The sequence below is a fragment of the Typopeltis vanoorti genome, chromosome 7, assembly GCF_054136105.1.
Source record: "Typopeltis vanoorti isolate ZY-2024b chromosome 7, IOZ_Tvanoo_1.0, whole genome shotgun sequence".
Lineage (NCBI taxonomy): Eukaryota > Metazoa > Arthropoda > Arachnida > Uropygi > Thelyphonidae > Typopeltis > Typopeltis vanoorti.
Window position 1 is genome coordinate 61,150,531 of NC_143555.1, and position 21,323 is coordinate 61,171,853.

A 21,323-nucleotide genomic window follows, 5' to 3' on the forward strand; every position below is an offset into this window, starting at 1 on the left:
GGGACAACAAATTATTGATCGATCAGCATCTCAGGATTAGTGTTCAAGATATTAGAGAAGTTGGTTAAGGGCAAAATTCAGAGATGAGTAGATATGAATAAGATGTCGTATGGGGAAGCATGCTTCTGTGAAGGAGTATCTCATGCCTGAGTAATTTACTCACTCAGTTGAATGGTGAACGGAGGAATTAATGAGTTTAGGAATTTAGAGTGTGGTGGACCGAGAGTTTAAGTTCAGAGGTCATATTGCAAAAGTATCTAAAATAGCTCATTACATTACCTGGTTATTGAAGAATACACTGACGATTATAGATAAGAAGGATATTATATCTCTTTATAAAGATTTGATTCAGTCCTATCTGGACAACACAGCTGTGCGCGCGCGCACGCACGCACGCACGCACGCACGCACGCACACACACACACACACACACACACACACACACACACACACACACACACACACACACACACACACACACACACACGAGTTTGGTTTTTTGGGGATGTGGAAGAGGTGTAAGGATCCCGATGAGTGACCAAATTGGTAGCAAGTGTATAGAGAAGGCTCCTCATAAGAAAAGATTGAATATTTGTAGATTTCAGTAGTTGGTCAACAGATGGAAGAGAGGGAAATATGACAGACACATGAGTTACTTAAAGGATTTTCTAGGGCTGATACGAAGGAAAATTTTCAGTACATGACTAGTGTAGATAGAACTAGTAGGCATCCCTGGAAAGTGAGTAAGGCTTAGGAAAGACTAAATTTTTTACTCGGAGAGTAAATGATTGGAATGGGTTGCTGAAATCAGTTATGAATGCTTTGTTAGTGGGTTTAAAGTACCAGAAATGTTATAAGGATGATGGTTATTGTTTGAGGAAATGTTAGTAGACATCCTACGACGAGTCTACTAACATTTCATCAAATAATAACCACCATTCGCACAACATCTGTTTACTTTACTATAAACAAAATTTTATCAAATTCCATTTCCATAGATTGGAGTTGTTCTAAAAATGAATACAGATGGATGAACAAACATGATCTACGATAAAGAGTCAGGAGGCTATTTTTCCGGCGGCGTAAATTAAGTCAAGGGGATAATAAATCCCTCATTATTTTAAAGCCGGATACGAAACTTGGAGATCGAAATCTATCGAAATCTAAGAGTTTCATGCCGAAGAACTATCGGTAGTACAACACTAGGGCAACTCGTTGCAAAGGTGGAGCAAGTTCTGTCACTATCCTTAATATTTTCTCATAATATAAAACGCAGCTCCTAGGAGATGTATTACTGTTTTGCATTATGAGGAGAGGTCAGTTACCCAGAGGTCACTCAGCAGAGGTCACTACCCAGACCGGTTTCGACCTTTATTGAGGTCTCATCGTTGCAAAGGTGGATCTTCTCCACCTTTGCAACGAGTTGCCCTAGTGTTTCACTACCCAGGTGATGACTTACGCTTGGACTCGCCGATAGTTCTTCGGGATGAAACTCTTAGATTTCGATCTCCGAGTTTCGTATCCGGTTTTAAAATAATGAGGGATTTATTATCCTCTTAACTTAATTTACGCCGCAGGAAAAATAGCCTCCTGGCTCTTTATCGTAGTAATAATAATATATGGGTACACCGGTCTGGCAATTCGTTAGTAGGGGTATATGTAAGTTCGGTTCACTTAAACCTTGGTATTCCAGGTCTACCTACTCACTGATGAGACCGCAATGAGGATGGTAACCGGGGAGGATCTGGCTTTGAGAAGCTCCGCTTGGAGGTAGGTTTTTGCCTGTCTCTGAGTGGGGCCATCGCTGAGATTTTGGCTCTGCTTGGTGGTGGAGTGAGCCTGCCACTGGGTAGAGCCAATGCTGAGAAGTTCTTCTCGGTCATAGGGTGAGCCTGTCACTGAGTGGAACAACGCTGAGTTGGGCGATCTTTCGGGATCGTCTTATTTTTAGAGCCCGCTTCACCTATACAAAGGTCGAAACCGGTCTGGGTAGTCACCTCTCCTCATAATGTAAAACAGTAATATATCTCATAGGAGCTGCGTTTTACATTATGAGAAGATATTAAGGATAATGACGGAACTTGTTCCACCTTTGCAACGAATTACCCTGGTGTTGTACTACCCAGGTGATGACTTATGCTTGGACTCGCCGATAGTTCTTCGGCATGAAACTCTTAGATTTCGATCTCCGAGTTTCGTATCCGGCTTTAAAATAATGAGGGATTTATTATCCCCTTAACTTAAACATGATCTAATAAATGCTTGTTGTTTTGAGAACGCTTCTAAATATGACCACGTTCAGTTATTTGACTCAGCAGTTTATTTTTTTTCTCTATTCTAAATATAAAATATTCTATAATATTTATCATAATAACTACAATAATATAAATAAATAAAATATTCTATATTTTAAACAGTTTGTGCTTTTTGCGCTCTCTTACTTCGCATACTTATTATTGATCTTACACTGAACAACGTTGGCTATGATTCATTGGAAGAGAAATATTTGTCTTTGAGTTGTTTTGAATTCTTGTAAAAGTAACTAAGGATGTGATTGCAATATCAATTTTGTTCTAATCGCTGGTTTGTCTACTTTTCGGAATAAAAATTCCGAGTTTTCATCCTCTTGTCCTATCACAGGATACCAGAATATTCATTTTCAGATGAAAAGCCTTTTATAAAGTTTTGACTTTGAAAATACAATAAAGCTGTAACAGTGAATATCTCTAATTTGACAAAATAATATCAGTATATAAGTAAACATATACTTCGATTTTAAAACATTTCATATTATTATTCAACGATTTATGTGAATTTTATATACTGTATATATTTAATAAGCTTTATGTGGAATTCAAATAAATGAATTTAATATAAGAAAATAAATAATCATTCATAATAATTAATGAATAATAATATGAGATGCTTAAATTGAAAGAAATGTTTAGTTATATCGTTCGTAAAATTCAAGGAAGTATGCAGGGAAATAATGGACATTCAGTAAGTGACTACCTGAGGGCCCCAAAAGGAAGGCGGATAGCACACTAACTTCTCAACTTACTGTTGTTTATACTGTGGTATCTCTTGTAATATCGGTCAGATGCAAGTAGGCTAACACGACCATAAGTAATATGTAGTAAATATTCTGTGATGAAACCACGTTTTCTCCCATACCCCTTGTCCTACAGCTGTAAAATGCAGTAAGATCAGATGTTTACGTTAATGTGGAATTTCAAAAATAGATCGAGATCAACTAGAAAAGAGATCTCTTAACTTGTTGACAGTCAAGCCAGACAGATGGTTAAATGTTTTACTGTTACTACCCTGTTAATTAAAATATTAATTCATTTTCAGTTTGAAAATAAAGTATAATAAATGACACATTGAATAGATATTTGACATATTCAATCATATGCAAAAGCTTCATTTTTCCAAATTTTCGTACGTCCGAGACCCTTAATTTGGGATTTTTCGGTAATTAATGCAGCCTGCTTGCCATTCGTCTGCTGCATTCTCTAAAGGTCTACAGATATGTGCGTTCACGGACCGGTTTGCCTGTTTTGAGGGACCATAAAAACTGAATTTCTGGGAGAAAAAATCACACCTCCATATGAGAGGAGCTAACTCACCTTTAATTTAAAAGTCTTGATGAATATTCTTCGCGTCATAGATGAGATTCGAAACCTGGTCTTTCCAACCAGAGCTCTGTTGAAACCAACTGAGCTATAGATGCTTTTGTTTCTTTTTTTTATATTGACTTGAAATCAACTGTCACATATTTATGCCCATGACATTTAGAAAAAAAATATATAATCAATTTCATAATAAGGAAAGAATTCTTCTTTAATTGTAATTTGGCTTTTGCAATGATGCCTGAGTGGTAAAAATATAAAGAAACTGTATGCATGATGAAACGGTATGAGGAGCTCATCAAATTACGAAATCTGACAGGATTAACTGCGCAGATGAGAACTACCAACTTTCCATAAAGGATACGAAGGTTTTTATCTTTTCGATCTTACCTGCTGTCCTTTCGTAACACTTAGTGAAATATATCGGAGTGGTGGGAGACGACAAAGTTTCGCTCTCGTTGGTGAGAGGATCATCAGGAACTCTTTTATTGCTCAAACTTAAGTTTAGATTTCCATTAGCTGCGTCAAATGTAGTGCTACAATTGCTGTTTTCTTTTTAATAATTTTGTGCCCAAAATAGCTGGCTAATTATTTAAAAGATGTTTTCTTATCAACAAAAGTTATCATCGCATTAGATATTTTAGTAATAGATGAGAAAAATAATAATTCTATGAATTTAAAAAAAAAGGTATTGTACTTGGGATACTTTGACTGGAGCACCAATAAATAGTTGCTGCTGATGTAGAAATTGAATTTTGTTTCTACTTAAATCTGCATAAAATCAAGGATAAATTATTTCGTTCTTAACAAAGGATAAGATAAAAAAATATGATAGATTAATTATAATTATAGATAAAAATTATAAGATATATAAATTATAAGATAAAAATTATAAATAAGATAAAAAATAAAAAACTTTATCCCGGCCAAGTAGTTCATGTGTGAGGGTATAATTTCTATCGTACAGCATCGTCTGCGATGAAAAGTACTACACCGAATTACTTAACTACTCTTACTACAAGAATCAGTTAGACCAAAATTCGAAATTCTATAACCGCGATTCTGCATTGTGTACTGTTGGTCTCTGCCACTTTTATTCAACAGAAGTATTCAAAAGAACACTGCCTGCCAAATCTGAAATATTAATCACAACCAAAAAAGAAAAAAAATTTTGCATTTTGAAACAAAAAAAATTTCCCGATAATAGTCCTTTTTTTCTTCTTCTTCTTTTTGTTTTTTCCCCACCTCTACATGTCATCCTTCAACGGATTTCGACTTAATTTGGAATATAATTGTCTTATGCTGAGGTAGAAACGCTAAGAAATTCAACCTAATCGGTCTAAAATGAATGCGGCCTGTGGATGGGGTGATCTTTCCACTGCAGGCACGTATTTAGTCAAAATAAGACTCCCCAGGCAACTATTTTTCTTACAGTTTTTGTTTCCATGAGAATCACCCAAAAAGCGAATGATCGCGTTCCATCCCCCCCCCCCTTAAACTTTTATACAATCATATTGCTTAACCATTTTAAACAGAAAACAGTTACAGCATGTGATTTTTTTTAAAAACAAAAGTTCCATTGAAGGGATTCTTTCGGGATTATCGAACCCTTAATCATCCGCAATACTAATTGTACTATATTTTTACATCCTGTTGTAAAAATACAGTACAATTTACATCCTCATTTTATATGCGTAATCCACATATAAAATGTTAGACAAAATATGTTCTGTACTTAATTCCTACACTGTTTTATCTACTTTCTCTCTCTAAAAGTAGCATCTCATAAAAAGCATCTTATTTGTAAAACTTGGGCCACATAGTGGGGAACCAAGAGATGTCGCAACAAATTATAAGCAGCTATTGGTTAGTATCGTAAGCACCAACAAGTCTATTTTTACCAATAATTATATTAAAAATAGATCAGTAAAGTAGCTTCTAGAATACTTATTGATTAGGAGTAATGGTGATCTCGAGTACGGGATACCTCAATACGAAATGATAATGGAGAACAGTGTGCATTATTTTTGGCCTTAAAACACAGATTTAATTTTGGTAGTGAAACAAGCATGCAGAGAAATAACTACAGTGAGAAAATAAAATTTATACATTTCACCTAAACAATATGGTCCATAGATAAATAGCATATTGTACTAAAAATCTGCAGGAATATAAATATACGAATACAATATAAATGAAATCATGATAATATATGTTTCATCATCTCATCACACTATTATAGCAGAAATGTACCAAACCAAGGTTTTTTAAGATGGAAGAAGTATATGACTGGGTTTTACAAAATACTTTAAAAGAGCAACGATTTCGTGGTTGACTAAATTAGTCAGTTTTTCATGTATTGCACTTTTTATTCCAAAATATACATCCAACATTTTTATCTCATGCAATATTACACTATATGTCATTAGTATATATATATGAAGAATTGAATGACTACAACCGAGATTTAAGTAAAAAGGTTTTATTATAAAAACACTACTAGTTTTGGCCTGTAACAGCCTTCTTCAGGTGACATTATAAAAGAAAGAAAAAACACTAAACATTGAAGGTTAAAAGACTATGAACAACATAGACAGTCTCTATACATAATTATGTATAGAGACTGAGATGACCCAAATGAACTTCTTACAGAAATAAACCATCTGAAAACTTCTTTCGAAGTTAATGGATATTCCAAGAAAATCATTGAAAAATTCCTTCTTAATCCTCCTAGACATCACTCAGAAGAAACAAATAGATTCAAAGGCAATATATCTATTCCTTACATAAGTTCTGTTTCACATAAATTAGCAAAAGTTCTAAGAAAATACAATATCAGAACCTTGTTCACTCCACTTCCTAAGATCCGTTTCTTAATTAGCCACCCAAAACCTTGTCATCATCAACTCAAATACCCCGATGTATATAAAACATTGTGTGATTGTGATATTCTTTATTTTGGGCAGACAAACAAATCTGTAGAATTGCGTATGGAAGAACACATGAGGGACATTACTTACAAGAGACAGCGAGCGAGTGCATTATCAAGTCATATCCTTTTCTCGGCTAATCCTAATGATGAAAACCAAAGTCGCAAAGTCTGCTAGGAAACATCTATTAACATCTTCCGTTGCAGTGAAGAACTAGAGAGAAAAATCGTGGAATCTAGAGAAATCATCTTCAATTTTGTTCATCTAAATAACAACTTGAGCTACAACCTCCCAGATAGTCATTCAGCTGTAATCATGTAATGGCGTTCACGTGAGGCTGTAAGCACGCACTCTCCCAACAATGCAACAAACGAAAGAACAACTTCAAATACAACTACAACGTTTTCATGCTAATTATGTATAGAGACTGTCTATGTTGTTCATAGTCTTTTAACCTTCAATGTTTAGTGTGTTTTCTTTCTTTAATTTCAATTATTATGTAACCTGAAGAAGGCTGTTACAGGCCGAAACGAGTAGTGTTTTTATATTAAAACCTTTTTAATTAAATCTCGGTTCTAGTCATTCAATTCTTCATAAAACTATGTATGTTAACCGAGTTAATGATCATTCTGTCATACACACACACACACACACACACACACACATATATATATATATATATATATATATTCATATTTATATATACTGACTTAGATCCGAGAACTAGAAATAACAATTAAATCTATTCAAAACGCAATGTTTCATCGGATTGTCCGACTTCTTCAGGCGTGGGAACATAGAAAGCAAATATAAAACGCTATAAGAAACATCGTATCACTATAAAAACGACTATTGCAAAATTCAGTTAGCTTGGAACTGTAGTTACAGTCCGTGTTGAAGTTCTATTGTTGGTCATCTGCGTGCGTCTGATTTCACGAGTGTGCCAATATCGGATAGCAGAGTTGAAAGAGTCCGGTATATTATAACTGAGGTTATCATTTATATGATGAGAATCCATAACAATTTCCTTAGACTCGAACTATGCGGCGCTCCACCTCGTCACGGCATATATCAAGGTTTGAAGTTGTTGTCCAGTTTTTCTCATGTTGAAGACCTTCATCATTTGTGTTTACTGAAAGCAGTGCATGGCTTGACAGAGCACTTGCTCTCGTTCTTTTGTAGGCAATGTCCCTCTGGTGTTCTTCCAGTCATAGGAGGTTGGATTTTTTAGTTTGGCCATGGTATTGTTTCCGCAGTCACACGTGATTTTGTACACTCCTGGGAATTGTAGATGGTTGTGAGCTTGTTTGTATTTGCTTAAAATCGATCTTAGTTTAGGAAGAGTAGAGAAGCAGGTTTTTATGTTGAACTTTCGTAAAATTCTTCTTAGTTTCGTGGAGAGCGAGCTGATGTATGATAAGTAGATATAACCTTTGGGGTTGTCTTGTGTGTTTCTGAGTTGTTTTGATTGCGGCGGTATAGACGCTTATTAATAGTTTTCGACGAGTAGCCATTACTTGTGAAAGTGTTTTGTAGATGTTGTAGTTCATATTTTTAGCTCTTCATCATCTGACAGTATAGATCTGGCACGATGTGCTAGAGTTGAGATGATACCCACTTTCTGTGCAGGATAGTGATGTGAGGACGCATGTAGGTATCTATCAGTGTGTGTAGATTTTCTAAAGATTGAGATTTTTATAGAATCAGATGTCTTAGTAAGTCTTACGTCCAGGAAGGGAAGAGATCCATTTTCTTCAACCTCCATTGTTAATTTGATGTCTTGGTGGAAGTTATTTAAATGATTTAAAAAATGACTGAAAGTTATCGGTGCCGTGTTCCCAGATAAGAAATATGTCATCTACAAATCTCAGCCAAATTTTTGGTTTAAGAGTAGCTGAGGAGATTGCCTTTTGTTCGAAATCTTCAAAACATATGTTAGCTAATATAGGAGACAGGAACATATTTACCATATGTTCTTAAATATTATTATGCTTATTAGATATTATTGTTATAAAGATATTATTATTAAGGAAAATGAAATCATGGCTAGTTTTAATATAGTCTCCTCATGTTCCTACGGATGAAGTTCTTGTACTACTCAAAGATAAATTATCTAAAAAGATCATGGCCTTAATTACTTATTGCATCCCCTCAGGATACTTTAAGTTTCAGGACACCATCTATAAACAAAATTATGGCCTTGCAATGGGTAACCCGTTGTCACCTGTACTTGCGAACATCTATTTAGAAGATCTGGAAGTTAAAGACATCTCTTCTTATCTTTTAAAACCAAGAATTTGGAAAAGATATATTGATGACATTTTCCTGATTTGGAGCCATGGCCATGACTCTCTCCTGAACTTCCTAGAACATCTAAATAATCAACATCCGAACATAAAATTTACGGCTGAGTTTGAAGCTAATGGTTCTCTTCCTTTTTTGGACATCAAACTGACCTCAGAGAAATTAAAAATCTCGATTTACAGAAAAGCTACCCACACCAACAGATATCTCCACGGTCAATCCCATCATTATCCTCCTTAAAAGTTTGGAATCATTTCTACACTAGGAAATCGTGTTTGCTCTCTTATGATGAGATAGAACTTCATAAAGAACGCAATTTTCTCAGGTCTACTTTTCAACTAAATGGTTATTCACAAAATAACAATCGACAAATTCCTACTAAATCCACCCGCTCGCAATAATGAAGAGACCAATAGGGTTAAAGGTAATATTTGTATACCATACATAAGCTCTGTATCACCCAAATTGGCCAAGGTTCTTAGGAAATACAATATAAGAATACAATTTACTCCTCTTCCGAAAATCTGCTCCTCAATGAGCTGTCCGAAACCTAGACATCACAACCTTAAATATCCCGGTGTTTACCAGATTTGGTGCAACAGTGATATACCATACTTTGGCCAAACAGAGAAATCGATCGAGTTAAGCATTGAAGGACATAAGAGAGTCAATTTCAAGAGAACGCGAGCTAGTGCTTTGTCTAGTCATGTTCTGTTCTCGGCCGATTCTAATGAAGATAACTTTAGCCATACAGTCCTATGGGACGAGTCTAATAACATTTTCCGTTGCTACGATGAATAATAAAGAAAAATAATAGAATTAAAAGAAATCCTTATTAACCCCCCACATCTCAACAACAACCTAAGTTACACCCTTTCAGACTGACATTGTGCTATGATCAAATACTGGCGTTCGCGAGATGTTATACGCATGCATACGCCCAACAATGAAGCCAACGAGACAACAGTTTTGAATGCGCAGACTTCAACGTTTCAACGTTGAATATATATATATATATATATATATATATATATATATATATATATATATATATATATATATATATATATATATATACACCAACTTTCAGTGATTTTTACAATTATTTCCTCTATGTTTTACTGGTTATTTCTTTTTTAATGTGCACCTAAAGAAGGCTGAAACTAATTGTGCTATTAAACTTTGTTTTCATTTTCTCGGTTTCTAGTCATTCAATTTAAAAAATATATATATAAAGAAGATTCATGAAATATCTGTAATCTTATGGAATATCTGTAATCAAAGGTTAGTTATACAAAAGAAATTTATTACTGAGTTATGAAACCTGTATTCTCAATGCTTTGCACCACACACACACACACACACACATATATATATATACACAAAGAAAGTTCATCGGTTGAGAGCGAAATATATAGATTGCTGGCTTTGTAAAGGTTATAAATATACAACTTGGAACCACTTACCACCTTAGTCATGACATCATCTACACACTACGTGCAGCTTCATCTGTTATTATATTACAGAAGAATTCTGTTGCACTAGTGCTTTTCTGCGTATATTAATGATAAAGCAGAAATGCTTAATAATTATGTTGCTAATTGTATGACGTTTGTATACGTAGTACTAATGACATGTAGTGTAATACTGAATGAGATAAAAATGTTGATTGTATATTTTGGAAACAAAAAGTGCAATAGATGAAAAACTGACTAATTTATTCAACCACGAAATCGTTGCTCTTCTAAAATATTTTGTAAAACCCAGTCATATACTTCTTCCATCTTAAAAAACCTTGGTTTGGTACATTTCTGCTATAATAGTGTGATGAGATGATGAAACAGATATTATCATGATTTCATTTATATTGTATCCGTATATTTCCTGCAGATTTTTAGTACAATATGCTATTTATCTATGGACCATATTGTTTAGGTGAAATGTATAAATTTTATTTTCTCATTGTAGTTATTTCTCTGCATGCTTGTTTCACTACCAAAATTAAATCTATGTTTTAAGGCCAAAAATAATGCACACTGTGCTTATTAGATGATTTCAAAGAGTTCATTCAATCCTACAAAGTTCTGACCTTTGTTACTAGTGTTATGAATATCTCTCACCACCCTCATTTCTCTCTTCCATATCTCCAGTATGATTTATTGTCGATCGTGATCATGTCAGATACCTCTATGGATATGTAAGATAGTTTTGTCACGTGATTAGGAAAACATGACTTGAGAAAACGAAGTTCAAGTGGGCAAAGTTAGACAAAGATCTAACCAAAATGGCGAAGTGTTTGTTATTGATTGGCTTACTGTAATTTGTGCATTTTAGGAACTGTATCGTGTGCACTTCCCCGAATGTACTTCGGTGTACAGTCTCTCATGAAAATATTGAACACTTTTAATTTAATTATAGTCCCCTTCCACCAGGAGGGGGCTATAATAATATTTAATATCTTTATTATCAAAATTCTTATATTCAGTCGCCCTTTCTTACAATTTATCATTTTAGGCCGGTTGATAAATTCAATTAGCATATTACTTTCTCTTTCCTATTTTATTTGAATTTTTCCTATAGGAATTTTTCCACTATCCTCTAAACGCCTCTAAATCTTTAAAATATTTTATGATTCTAAGTTTTGAATCAAAGTTTCGCATGCAGTACAAAAGCCTGAGATCTGTAAGCTAACTCATTCTCCATACTTATACTTATCCTATCGTTCCTATCTGTCGGAAGCTAATTTTAAACACGATTTCTTACTAAACAAAATATGAAACTTTTCATATTTTTTTAAATTGTATTAGATACTCTAATTTTTAACTTTGTCTTAAGTTCAGGGAAAATTACAACACGACGTTATGTGCGACGAGTACGAAAGATTTTCCTCAGTCAAATGCTTTGCTACCTCTAAAAGTACAGTGCAAGTTGGAGAAAGAGCTGTCATGTTATTGTAATAGTTTAGGAGGGTTGTTTCTATGGTGAATTTTTCATCCTTTGGATATTCACTTTTGCGAGGATTGCAGGGCAACTGCACCAGAACAAAAGTATCCTTAATTAGTTTCAGATCTTCTAAATACGATTACAAATAATCTTAGTTTAACTTTGTGGAACTTACTTATGATATATATATAATATTTTCCTGATAGATGAAAACAACCAATATCCCGATAACAGTCGCCATTCAAATGAGAACCATTAGTGCATAGCAAAAATTATGTTTCACTGTACACTTCCTATCATTAATTTAAGTCAAGTAGTATGTTATAGTCTCTCATTCTACTGCTTTCTTAGTCTTTGTTCTATAGGTAATATTTTTATATTTTTTTGGAAATAGGTAATAATTGAGCATATGCGTTAAAAGTTTCTTATTGCTTCCTAAGATGAAACTCTCACTCTCCAATATTTAATACTTTCATTAAAAAAACCATACTAACCTTTAATATTGAATAGATATTCAAATTCGTTACGAAATTGTTCTGTCGTAAAGAAACACTCCGTAGAAACGTTTTTCATGATTAGTCTTGACAGATAAATTTCGTGCATAAGTTCGATATCTAAAATAAAACTGGCCGGTAGATACTCAACTGCGCAAATTTCTAAATATACTCCTTAAAATTACTCGATGCAATACGGAAGAGAGCAGTCAGACTAATTACGACTCATCTCTTACCAACTCACTCCAACAACGACTCTCACAGAGGCGTCTATCATCAATAATTTCTCCCACCAAATCCATTGAAACATATGCGGATACCCCCAACTTCACAGTCAAACTTCATATGCTCATAGAATAAGTTTCTCTTTCTCCTCCTTCATTCTTACTACTGCAGTATTTTGAAACATACTTCCTTCCCATGTGTTTCCCAAGGAATGCAATGCACAAACCTTCAAATCTAACGTGAACTAGTTACTCGTTTCCAAATTCTCTTCCTAAACCCGGTAGTAACGTACTGTAAGTTGACCAACTAACCTCTCGTGTATGGGCCCAACATAAAAAAAAATATTTCCCCCCCATTCTCTTTACTATGTATAAAATGTAGGTAGTTTAAGTGATTTTAGTAATCGAAAACTTTTGCTCTCGCCAAAATATATACAGGTATTTATTATTTTAATTAAGGAAAAAGTATTGTGCATGTATAATATTATTTGCTTATATAATTATAATTATTCTTTGTAGATGGTTCGTAATATTAGAAGAGCTTAAAAATCTGTTTTGAAATACAATATTGGTTTGACAATTTTTTTCTGCTGCTTACTTTTCGGACTTCAACGAAATTATTTTTTCCCCTCTATTAAAGAACATGATTAGAATTAATTCGTGATACTTGATTATATCAGAATAGCCGGATAGGCTCAAAAGTTTGTGCATTGGCATCAGGGAACCACTTTTATCTGTTTGTGTTCATTCTTCTATTTCGCATTTTGTTTTGTAATTTGAGACTTCTGTTTTGCAATGTAAAACTTGAATAACAGATTATTCTCAATTTTAAAAACTTATAACTTGAGACAGTCTCAACAATTCAGTATTTCTTAAAATAACATAGAAAAGTTTTTCTAATAATCAATGGGGTTCGATACTGGGAGGACTTTTATATCCATCAAATTTCGTACAGTGTTATGTAAGAATACATTTTATTTTACATAGTGTTAAAATTATGTTTTTTTTTTCAAATAAGTGTGTTGCTTATTCTATTATAAATGATAATAGCAAGATAGAGTTTGCAAACATATGGAGTCTTCCCTTCTCTGAATGCTTTATGAAAATAACTGGATTCAAAGTTTAATTGCACTCAGATATAGAAATATGTATTTAAATACATACTTCTATATCTGAGTTAAATTGTGCAGTAGACTCATCGCGCCATTTTTGGCTGTCAAAATTATGTCCTTAACAAATTATGTCCTTATGTCTTTTAAATTACTGCAAGGCTATTTTAAAGTAATTACTGCTTTTAAGTTTTCATAACTTTCATTTAAATCAACTCTTTTTGCATACTGCTTAAAAGTTAAGATGATCTGAATGTTTTATTTTTTATGTGGCTATTCACGAAAGTTTTTTTTTAAAATTCTATAGTACATTCATACCACACGGTGGACTAGGTTTTTCTATTTTTGTTAATTTTAGATTTTTTTCTGTATTTTTTTACATAATCCGTAAACCCTATCCATAGGTTTGGTCTCACACTGGGTGATAAAATTCATCTTCCATCTAAACGCAGTCACACACAGCGGGATTCAATCCCGTAACCTGTTGGTTGAAGAGCGGATACGCTAACCACCCGGCCAACCAGACCAGTATCAGAGTATCTTTTAATGCACGTTGTAAATGCATTTGGACGCATAGTAAATAATATTAATCTATGCTCAGAGATTTTTCAAAGTCCTTTGGAGTCATGTGTCGTCTGACATTAGTAGAACATCGTCACCTCGTGTTATTTGCTATTGATGATGCAGTCAAGAAGAACATATCTAAAAGTATGGCATTAAAACGTTGTATAAATGTCGGTTCACATAATGAATAACCGTTGTATTATATGTTATTGTAATCTCACCCACAAGAAACGTTATAAACTATTGCTCTTATTAGTATTCTGGGTGGTCTAAGGGTTAGCTGATTTGGCACCTGGAGATCCAATAAGTTAGGTGGTGGTCTTATAGCAATGTAAAACTTGAATAACAAGTTTTATGTTAAATCATCTCATCTAAGACATTCACAGTGATCTACACGTAGTTTGTTTGCTATCACTATGTGATATTTAACAGCTATCAGTCATTTAACAACTACATCGAACTTTTATGGACGATTTTATGGATAAAATAGATCAGAGATAGATGTTGAAAGTTTTTTTTGCTTGTTTATACTATAAATTAAAGATGCCAAGAAATTATATTCTTGGTTTCATCCTTTATCCAAGTGAAAGCAAACAAAGTTTGCGCGCAAGGTATCTTCACGACTGGGCTACTTGTATATAAAAACTAATGACTTCACATCAATTGCCTCAGTATCTCTTTATGCAAAGCACATCCCCCCCTTTTGGACATGCATAATGCCCTGCATTATGGGAAGACCATTGCTCAGACCACTTTCGACCTCTGTTGAGGTCTCGACAGTAGGAACCAGACCCAGAAGAGAAACCAAGAATATAATTTTTCCCAACTTTAATTTTCATAAACTCGCCAGTAGCGTGTCATTCTCTATCATTTTATGTTATAAGCGACATATTATAATATATTATGTTATAATATGTAATAATTCCATTAGGATTATAAGGGAAGATATAGTAAGAAGCAGTCAATGATAAAAAATATCTCGTAGGTGAGTGTTGAGTTTTAACGGTTATCTGTAGGAAAGATGGTAATTTGCCCAGAGTAACTGGAAATAAAAAAATACAATGTTTTCAACATTATGCTATGATTAAACAGATTTTGATGTGAATCGAGAATTTCACCGCTTGTTTTGGAATGAAAGGCATTACTTTTAAAATTAAAATAATTTCATAATGTTTTAGCTGCAAGGATTGACACTATCGCCATTTGAATTGCAGGTGAAGTGTGAAGAGTTTTTCTGTTTTTATAATTGTCCTAAAGGATTCCTGTAAAATATCAAAATAATTGGAAAATATGTGGAAGTTACAGGAATGTGTTAAGGATATTAAAGCATTATTATTTTTTTATGACCTCCAATCAGGAGAGGCCACAAATATTATAAAAATCGGAGCTGGTTATGGGCAGGGATCAAAAGAAAAATCATCTGTTGATATTCTTTTTGAAGTGCTGGAGGTTGTAGTCATTGGGGAAATATTTCATGGGGAAGACTGTTCCACAGAATCGAGATAGATGAAATGAAAAATGGGAACAGCAGGCTCGTTGAGTCAGCAATTCACCTGTAAAAAGACGTTGGGTACTTGTACAACATCAATTGTAAGAGCAATATTGTAAGGTTAGTCGAATTTGATTTGTAGAGTTAGTGGTTGGACAGTAAAAACAATAACTTCTTGACCAAAAAACGATGCGATATTTTTCGGAAGTCGAGTCGTTCAGAGAGTGTTAAAGAGGGGTTTGTCAATTAGGACACCTTCTTGATCATACCTTCTTGTAAGGTGTCAAAAATATTTACAGATGTTTTAGATGTACAACATCAAATGTGAGAACAATATTTTAAGGTTGGTTGAATTTGGGATTTTTACAAAGCTAGTGGCTGGACAGTGGAAACAATAACGTCTTAAGTGAAAAACGATGCGATGTTTTTCGGAACTTGAGAATGCTATAGAAGTAATATGTTTGTCCAGGAGAGGCTAGAGGTAAGAGTCAGCTAGAAGACAGACCTGGTCTGGACTGTTACTTAACATTAGGAAAGGTAAATGGAGAAGAACTGAGACCGTTTTTGTTTTTAGGGCACTCTAAATGATTTTGAATCTGGAGATGTTAGAGTTACAAAGTTTGTCGAATGTGTAGTGGGAATGGACAGTGCTGTTCTTAAAAAAATTATGGATAGGGTTTGAAGTAAGTGAGAGAAGGCCATTTATGTATAGGAGGAAAAGAATGGATGAAATAACAGTACTGAGATACACCTGTATTAGTAAGAAAGTTTGAAGAGAGAGAGAGAGAGAACACTCACCCCACTCAGTTAACGACCACAGAGAAATGACAATCCACTTACAAAAGATATGAAACACATATATATCACTAGATGACAGTTTGCTGAGAAGCCCTAGATGAAATGCATTATGAAAAGCCTTATGAAATGCCTTGAAAATTGAAAATGTCGTATGCAATAGCACGTTTCTTGTTACCTTTCCACGATACATATCCTAACGTAGGCCAGGAAATGTGCCGTTAATCTTGTTTACATATTCCATACTGGTGATCATTGATTACTTGACAGTTTTTTCCAATTTGTTTAAAGGTCGACGGTTGATGACGTTCCCCATTACTTTACCCAGCACTGAGATGAAAGCAATAGGTCGATAGTTTGATGTTAGACACTTATGTCCTTTTTTGGAATCGCTGCATATGTGCCTGCTTCGATATTATGGATGACTTCTGAGTATAATATGATATATATAGTAATAAAGGACAGGTACTTTCAGGAGCACATCTCTTGAACGCAGTTCGTGAGATACTATCAGAACTAAAAAGCTTTTTGTTAGCTTGCTTGTTCAGGCTTTTCTTGATGACTTTCCAATTAAAGTTGGAGGTAATTTGTGTTCATGATTTGTGCATACATTAATCGAAATAATTACCGAGAAGTTAGCTTTATTTTAGGTGATGTAACACTGTCATCTGCGCCCGCGCGTGTGGTTAGTTAAGTCAGACTTAATTAACCCTAGCTTTTACAGTTTAGCCTTGATAAAAATTAGCTGAATTGATTCGACTTTAAGACCGAAAATTATCACATTTCTTCTTTAACACTGTAATCTTTATGCATTATTCTGGAAAAGTAAATATTTCAGCATAAAGAGTTACACTAAAAACTCATATTATAAATGTTATTCTTGTCTAACAGGCGACCTCGTTGCTATTCGGACTTTCAGACCTGTTCACCACTTCTGTCCCAAAGCACCATAAAGATTTAAAGCTACTGCCGCTTCCATTCATCCCAGTATTTTACAGTACATACATGAATTTTATACTTACATTTATCTAAAAGTTATATATCTACAAAAATCTTTTACAAGATTTTTTAATTAATAATTATCTATAATGATAACCACATTACTGTTTAAATATCATTCGAAAAATCGATTACTGACTTTTCTTTGTATGAAAGCTTTTTAAAGTATTTTATTTTAATGATCATGCAAACTATTTAAGTGTAATTTTTAATTCAAAAAATTCAATGAATACTTTGACTGGTCCTGTCATATCATTCTGGATGTACATTTTCGTGAAGCCTTCAAAAAAGTGTAATATTCTTTATGAATATCACATCCTATCGTATGAATACTAAGTCCATAAAAACAGTAGGTAATTTTAAAAAATATATATTATTATTATTCTGCATTTCGCAAAATGTGCAAACACCTATGAGTCATTTCGTTTGGGCATTATATTAATACGCAGTAATTCTGGTATTCTAGCTGGGTCGAATATCCATAAAAATTGTATTTGTATTCTATACAAAAAATTCATGAACCAAATCAGGCTATTTGCACTGGGTACAAAGGGGAAAACGTGTCGAAATTATATATTGATAAATTATTATATTACAATGCCACTCTGGCTAATATTTAGGAATCTTGTATTTAGGAATCACATAAGATATGTTCCTCTGGTTCAATTTTGATTCTAGTAGGTACATTTTATTGAAAAAAATTAACGAAGATATTCCAACTGATGTTAATAATCCCTCACTGGCTGGATGAAATTTCGTTTAATGTTATCTGTATAATTTTACAAGTAATTTCCATTTTACTTTCATTTAGACCATTTCTTGGGAAAGAGTTATTAAAAAAAGTACATGGAGTATATAAGCGAAAAATTAGTCTATATTAAGAAAAAAATAAAAAGAGACTTTTTAATTTTCACACATTTATCCACAAGTCCACAAGGATTTAACAATCCTTGTGGACTTGCTGAAGCACTTGAGGAGGTCCTTTTATTAACATACCTTTATCACGAACATCATAATTCTTGCAAAAACAATCAAAATATTGACAATCGAAAATTCAACTCCGAATGATTAAATATTATATCGTACATAAGCAATTATAAGAGATACTACTGCTAACATCGATGTGGTGGTGTGAATAGGAGATAGACTAGTAGGTTTATTTTTGCTGAATAGGAGTTCAGCAAAAACTCCTATGTTGTAGTTTAGGGCTGCTTACAGAAAGATTTTTTTTCCATTTTTTTCTTCACTATAATTTTACCGGTTTTAATAACAAAATACGACAAAACGAAATTATGTCAAAAATAGATCCAGGCTTATTTGTGTTAATGAGGTCAATACACTAATGCCATTACGACACGGCTTTTTTGTGGTCGATTTAATATGATTTAGTCATTAAAATCATATTGTCTCATCATGAGATAAGATTTATGATGTAATACATGAATTACGTACGAGTATTTATAACTTGTTCTAGATATTCGTGGTACTTATTTTTTCTATTTAATTTTAATTATTTTAAATTGTTTAATACGACTATATCTGTTTGAATATCATTCAATTAAGGCACACCATTTAGCTGGCATAATGTTATGTTATTTTGGGAAAAAGTTAGGGTGAAATTTCCAAACGGGAATTCTTTTCCAGTTTATATATATATATAAACTGTATATCACAGACAGACACTTATCAAAATACTCGAAACATACGACGTGAAAGCGTATATATATATTCATATAAGTATGTCAGTTTGGTCTGAATCCTTGATCATCTAGGTCAGTTATTTTATTAGTTTATTTATCTCGTTGATCAGATGTAAGAAAACTAAATGCTTTTTTATATGTTAATATTTAAATGAACCAAACTATTCAAAATAAGTATATATAAATTCAGTGTAAAAATTGTCAATTCAGTTTTTTTCCTGACATAAAATGCGAACCATAATACTATTTTAAAATGATGCAGATAAATCTGAGGTGTTTATATTTTTGCGTTTCCTATAAAATTTAGGCTTCGTTTGTATACGTTACTGCTATAGTGGTTTATAGTAGTAGAAAAGAACATAAACTACTCTTATTTTAGTATATTTACCAGACTTCGCTTCTCCAAAGTATAAACATTAATTAATATATTACGATGAAAGGGAGATTATATGTACATACATAAAAAGAAGCTGCAATATATCACATTAACGTACACTGCTTATTATCCTTCAACTAAACGTTCAATTTCAGTTGAATAGAAAGTCACAGTCTACATTACTTACCCGAGTTACTTGGCCACAACATGTCGGTACTGGTGATACGTCAGAGCAAAGTGCCAGCTTGTTAGTAGAGGATGGTCATACTACGACCCTTCACAATCTCTCCAAACTGAAAATTTCAGAGAATCATCGTCTTTATTTGTAAACAAGGACCTCGACCTCTGATTAGCTTTAGATACTGGCCGTGATCCGTGACCTCATTTTCTCGATCGTACAGATGGATGCTATAAAGAAACTTAATACTATATTACTTAACCACTAGATGAGAGTGCCGCTAGAAGCAGCACTGCTCCTTAATTGGCTTCCTCCTTCTGCTTTATTTCTGATTTCATGTACGCACATTTTTTTTTTTTTTACATTTCATGTTGTTAAGGCTCTTCTGCTTTTATGCTCCACTAGGATATCAGATTAGTTTAAGAGAAGCAATACGAATAACTTGAATTCAGTTTACTGAAATTAGGAGTATGGGTGCAAGTTTGCGCAGTGCATGTAACTAATGTATTCACGACAGCTAGAAATGCAACACGTTCCATAAGTGATGTTTTTTCAAAACTGAAAAAAGTATATTATGTAATTTTGAGAAAGTCATAAATCATATTGTTTTTAAACTGTAATCGTATTCCTACTTATAAAATTTGGATAGTTATCGAATAAGAAATTCCTACGTTTAACGATTCAGAACATTGTTTGTTTGGAATTTATATCATCATATGCAGTTAGATGAAGATCTTTCATTATTTTTAATTAGTATTTGATCTTCGACCGTGCTTCAGAGTCTATGAGCCACCCACATCACGTTTACTCTTTGAGATAGTTTCACTTTTGTTCAAGCATTTTCCTTTACATTTTATTTACAAATTTTGTCTCATAAGACTAGAATTATATTCGTTTTTTAGTTTGCGTTATATGATTGGCTGCTATTTTGCAATTGCTATATCACTAATATATGTAAATATTTGTATGTCTAGGATTTTTTATAATCATTTATACTGGCAGAAAGTTTCATTTTGGAACTAATTTTTGGCTATGCGAATTGTGTTTGAAGGAAGCTCTTTTCGTGATGGAATAAAATTGCAAACTTGGATGTCTTGAAATGTCTCAAAGACATCATCTAGATGATTTCACGCTTATGAAATAGAGTTGTGCTAAAACCCTATTATATTAACAGACGTCAAGAGCAATACCTTGAGTTTCTCATAACTTTTCTATGGAAATCTTCGTGCTTATCTCACTCTTTAGAGATAATTTATTAGTTTAAGTTGATTGTTCTTGTATCTGTCAATGACTTTAAATTAATGCAATAATGTAATAATGTAATGTTTAGTTTGTTCGCAGACGCAGAAACAAGAGTAAAAAATAAACATTAGTAGATAATGATCTGAGAAAAAAACTTTCGGAAAAGAAGCTATTTCTTTTCGAGGAGAACAACACTTTCATCTCTCTTTCATCACTTTATGTTAAGCTTTGATTAAGATAAAGTAATGTTCAGAAAACCATTCTTAGATTTCACTATCATGCTTTATTATTTTAATGATATCAGCCGCAGTCAGTTTTGAATGATTTATTATGTTTGTTGCATT

At 33.3% G+C, this 21,323-nt stretch overlaps 1 protein-coding gene across 1 annotated transcript in view; it reads right to left on the reverse strand.

Moving 5' to 3' along the window:
- LOC150104714 (major facilitator superfamily domain-containing protein 6-like) overlaps nucleotides 1–19,846 on the reverse strand; it is a 63,182-nt gene extending 43,336 nt beyond the window's left edge. Inside the window, exon 1 of the mRNA XM_090395890.1 lies at nucleotides 19,747–19,846. The gene's annotated coding sequence lies outside the window, so the exon portion shown is untranslated. The remainder of the gene's footprint in view (nucleotides 1–19,746) is intronic.
- Nucleotides 19,847–21,323: the final 1,477 nt, after the last annotated feature.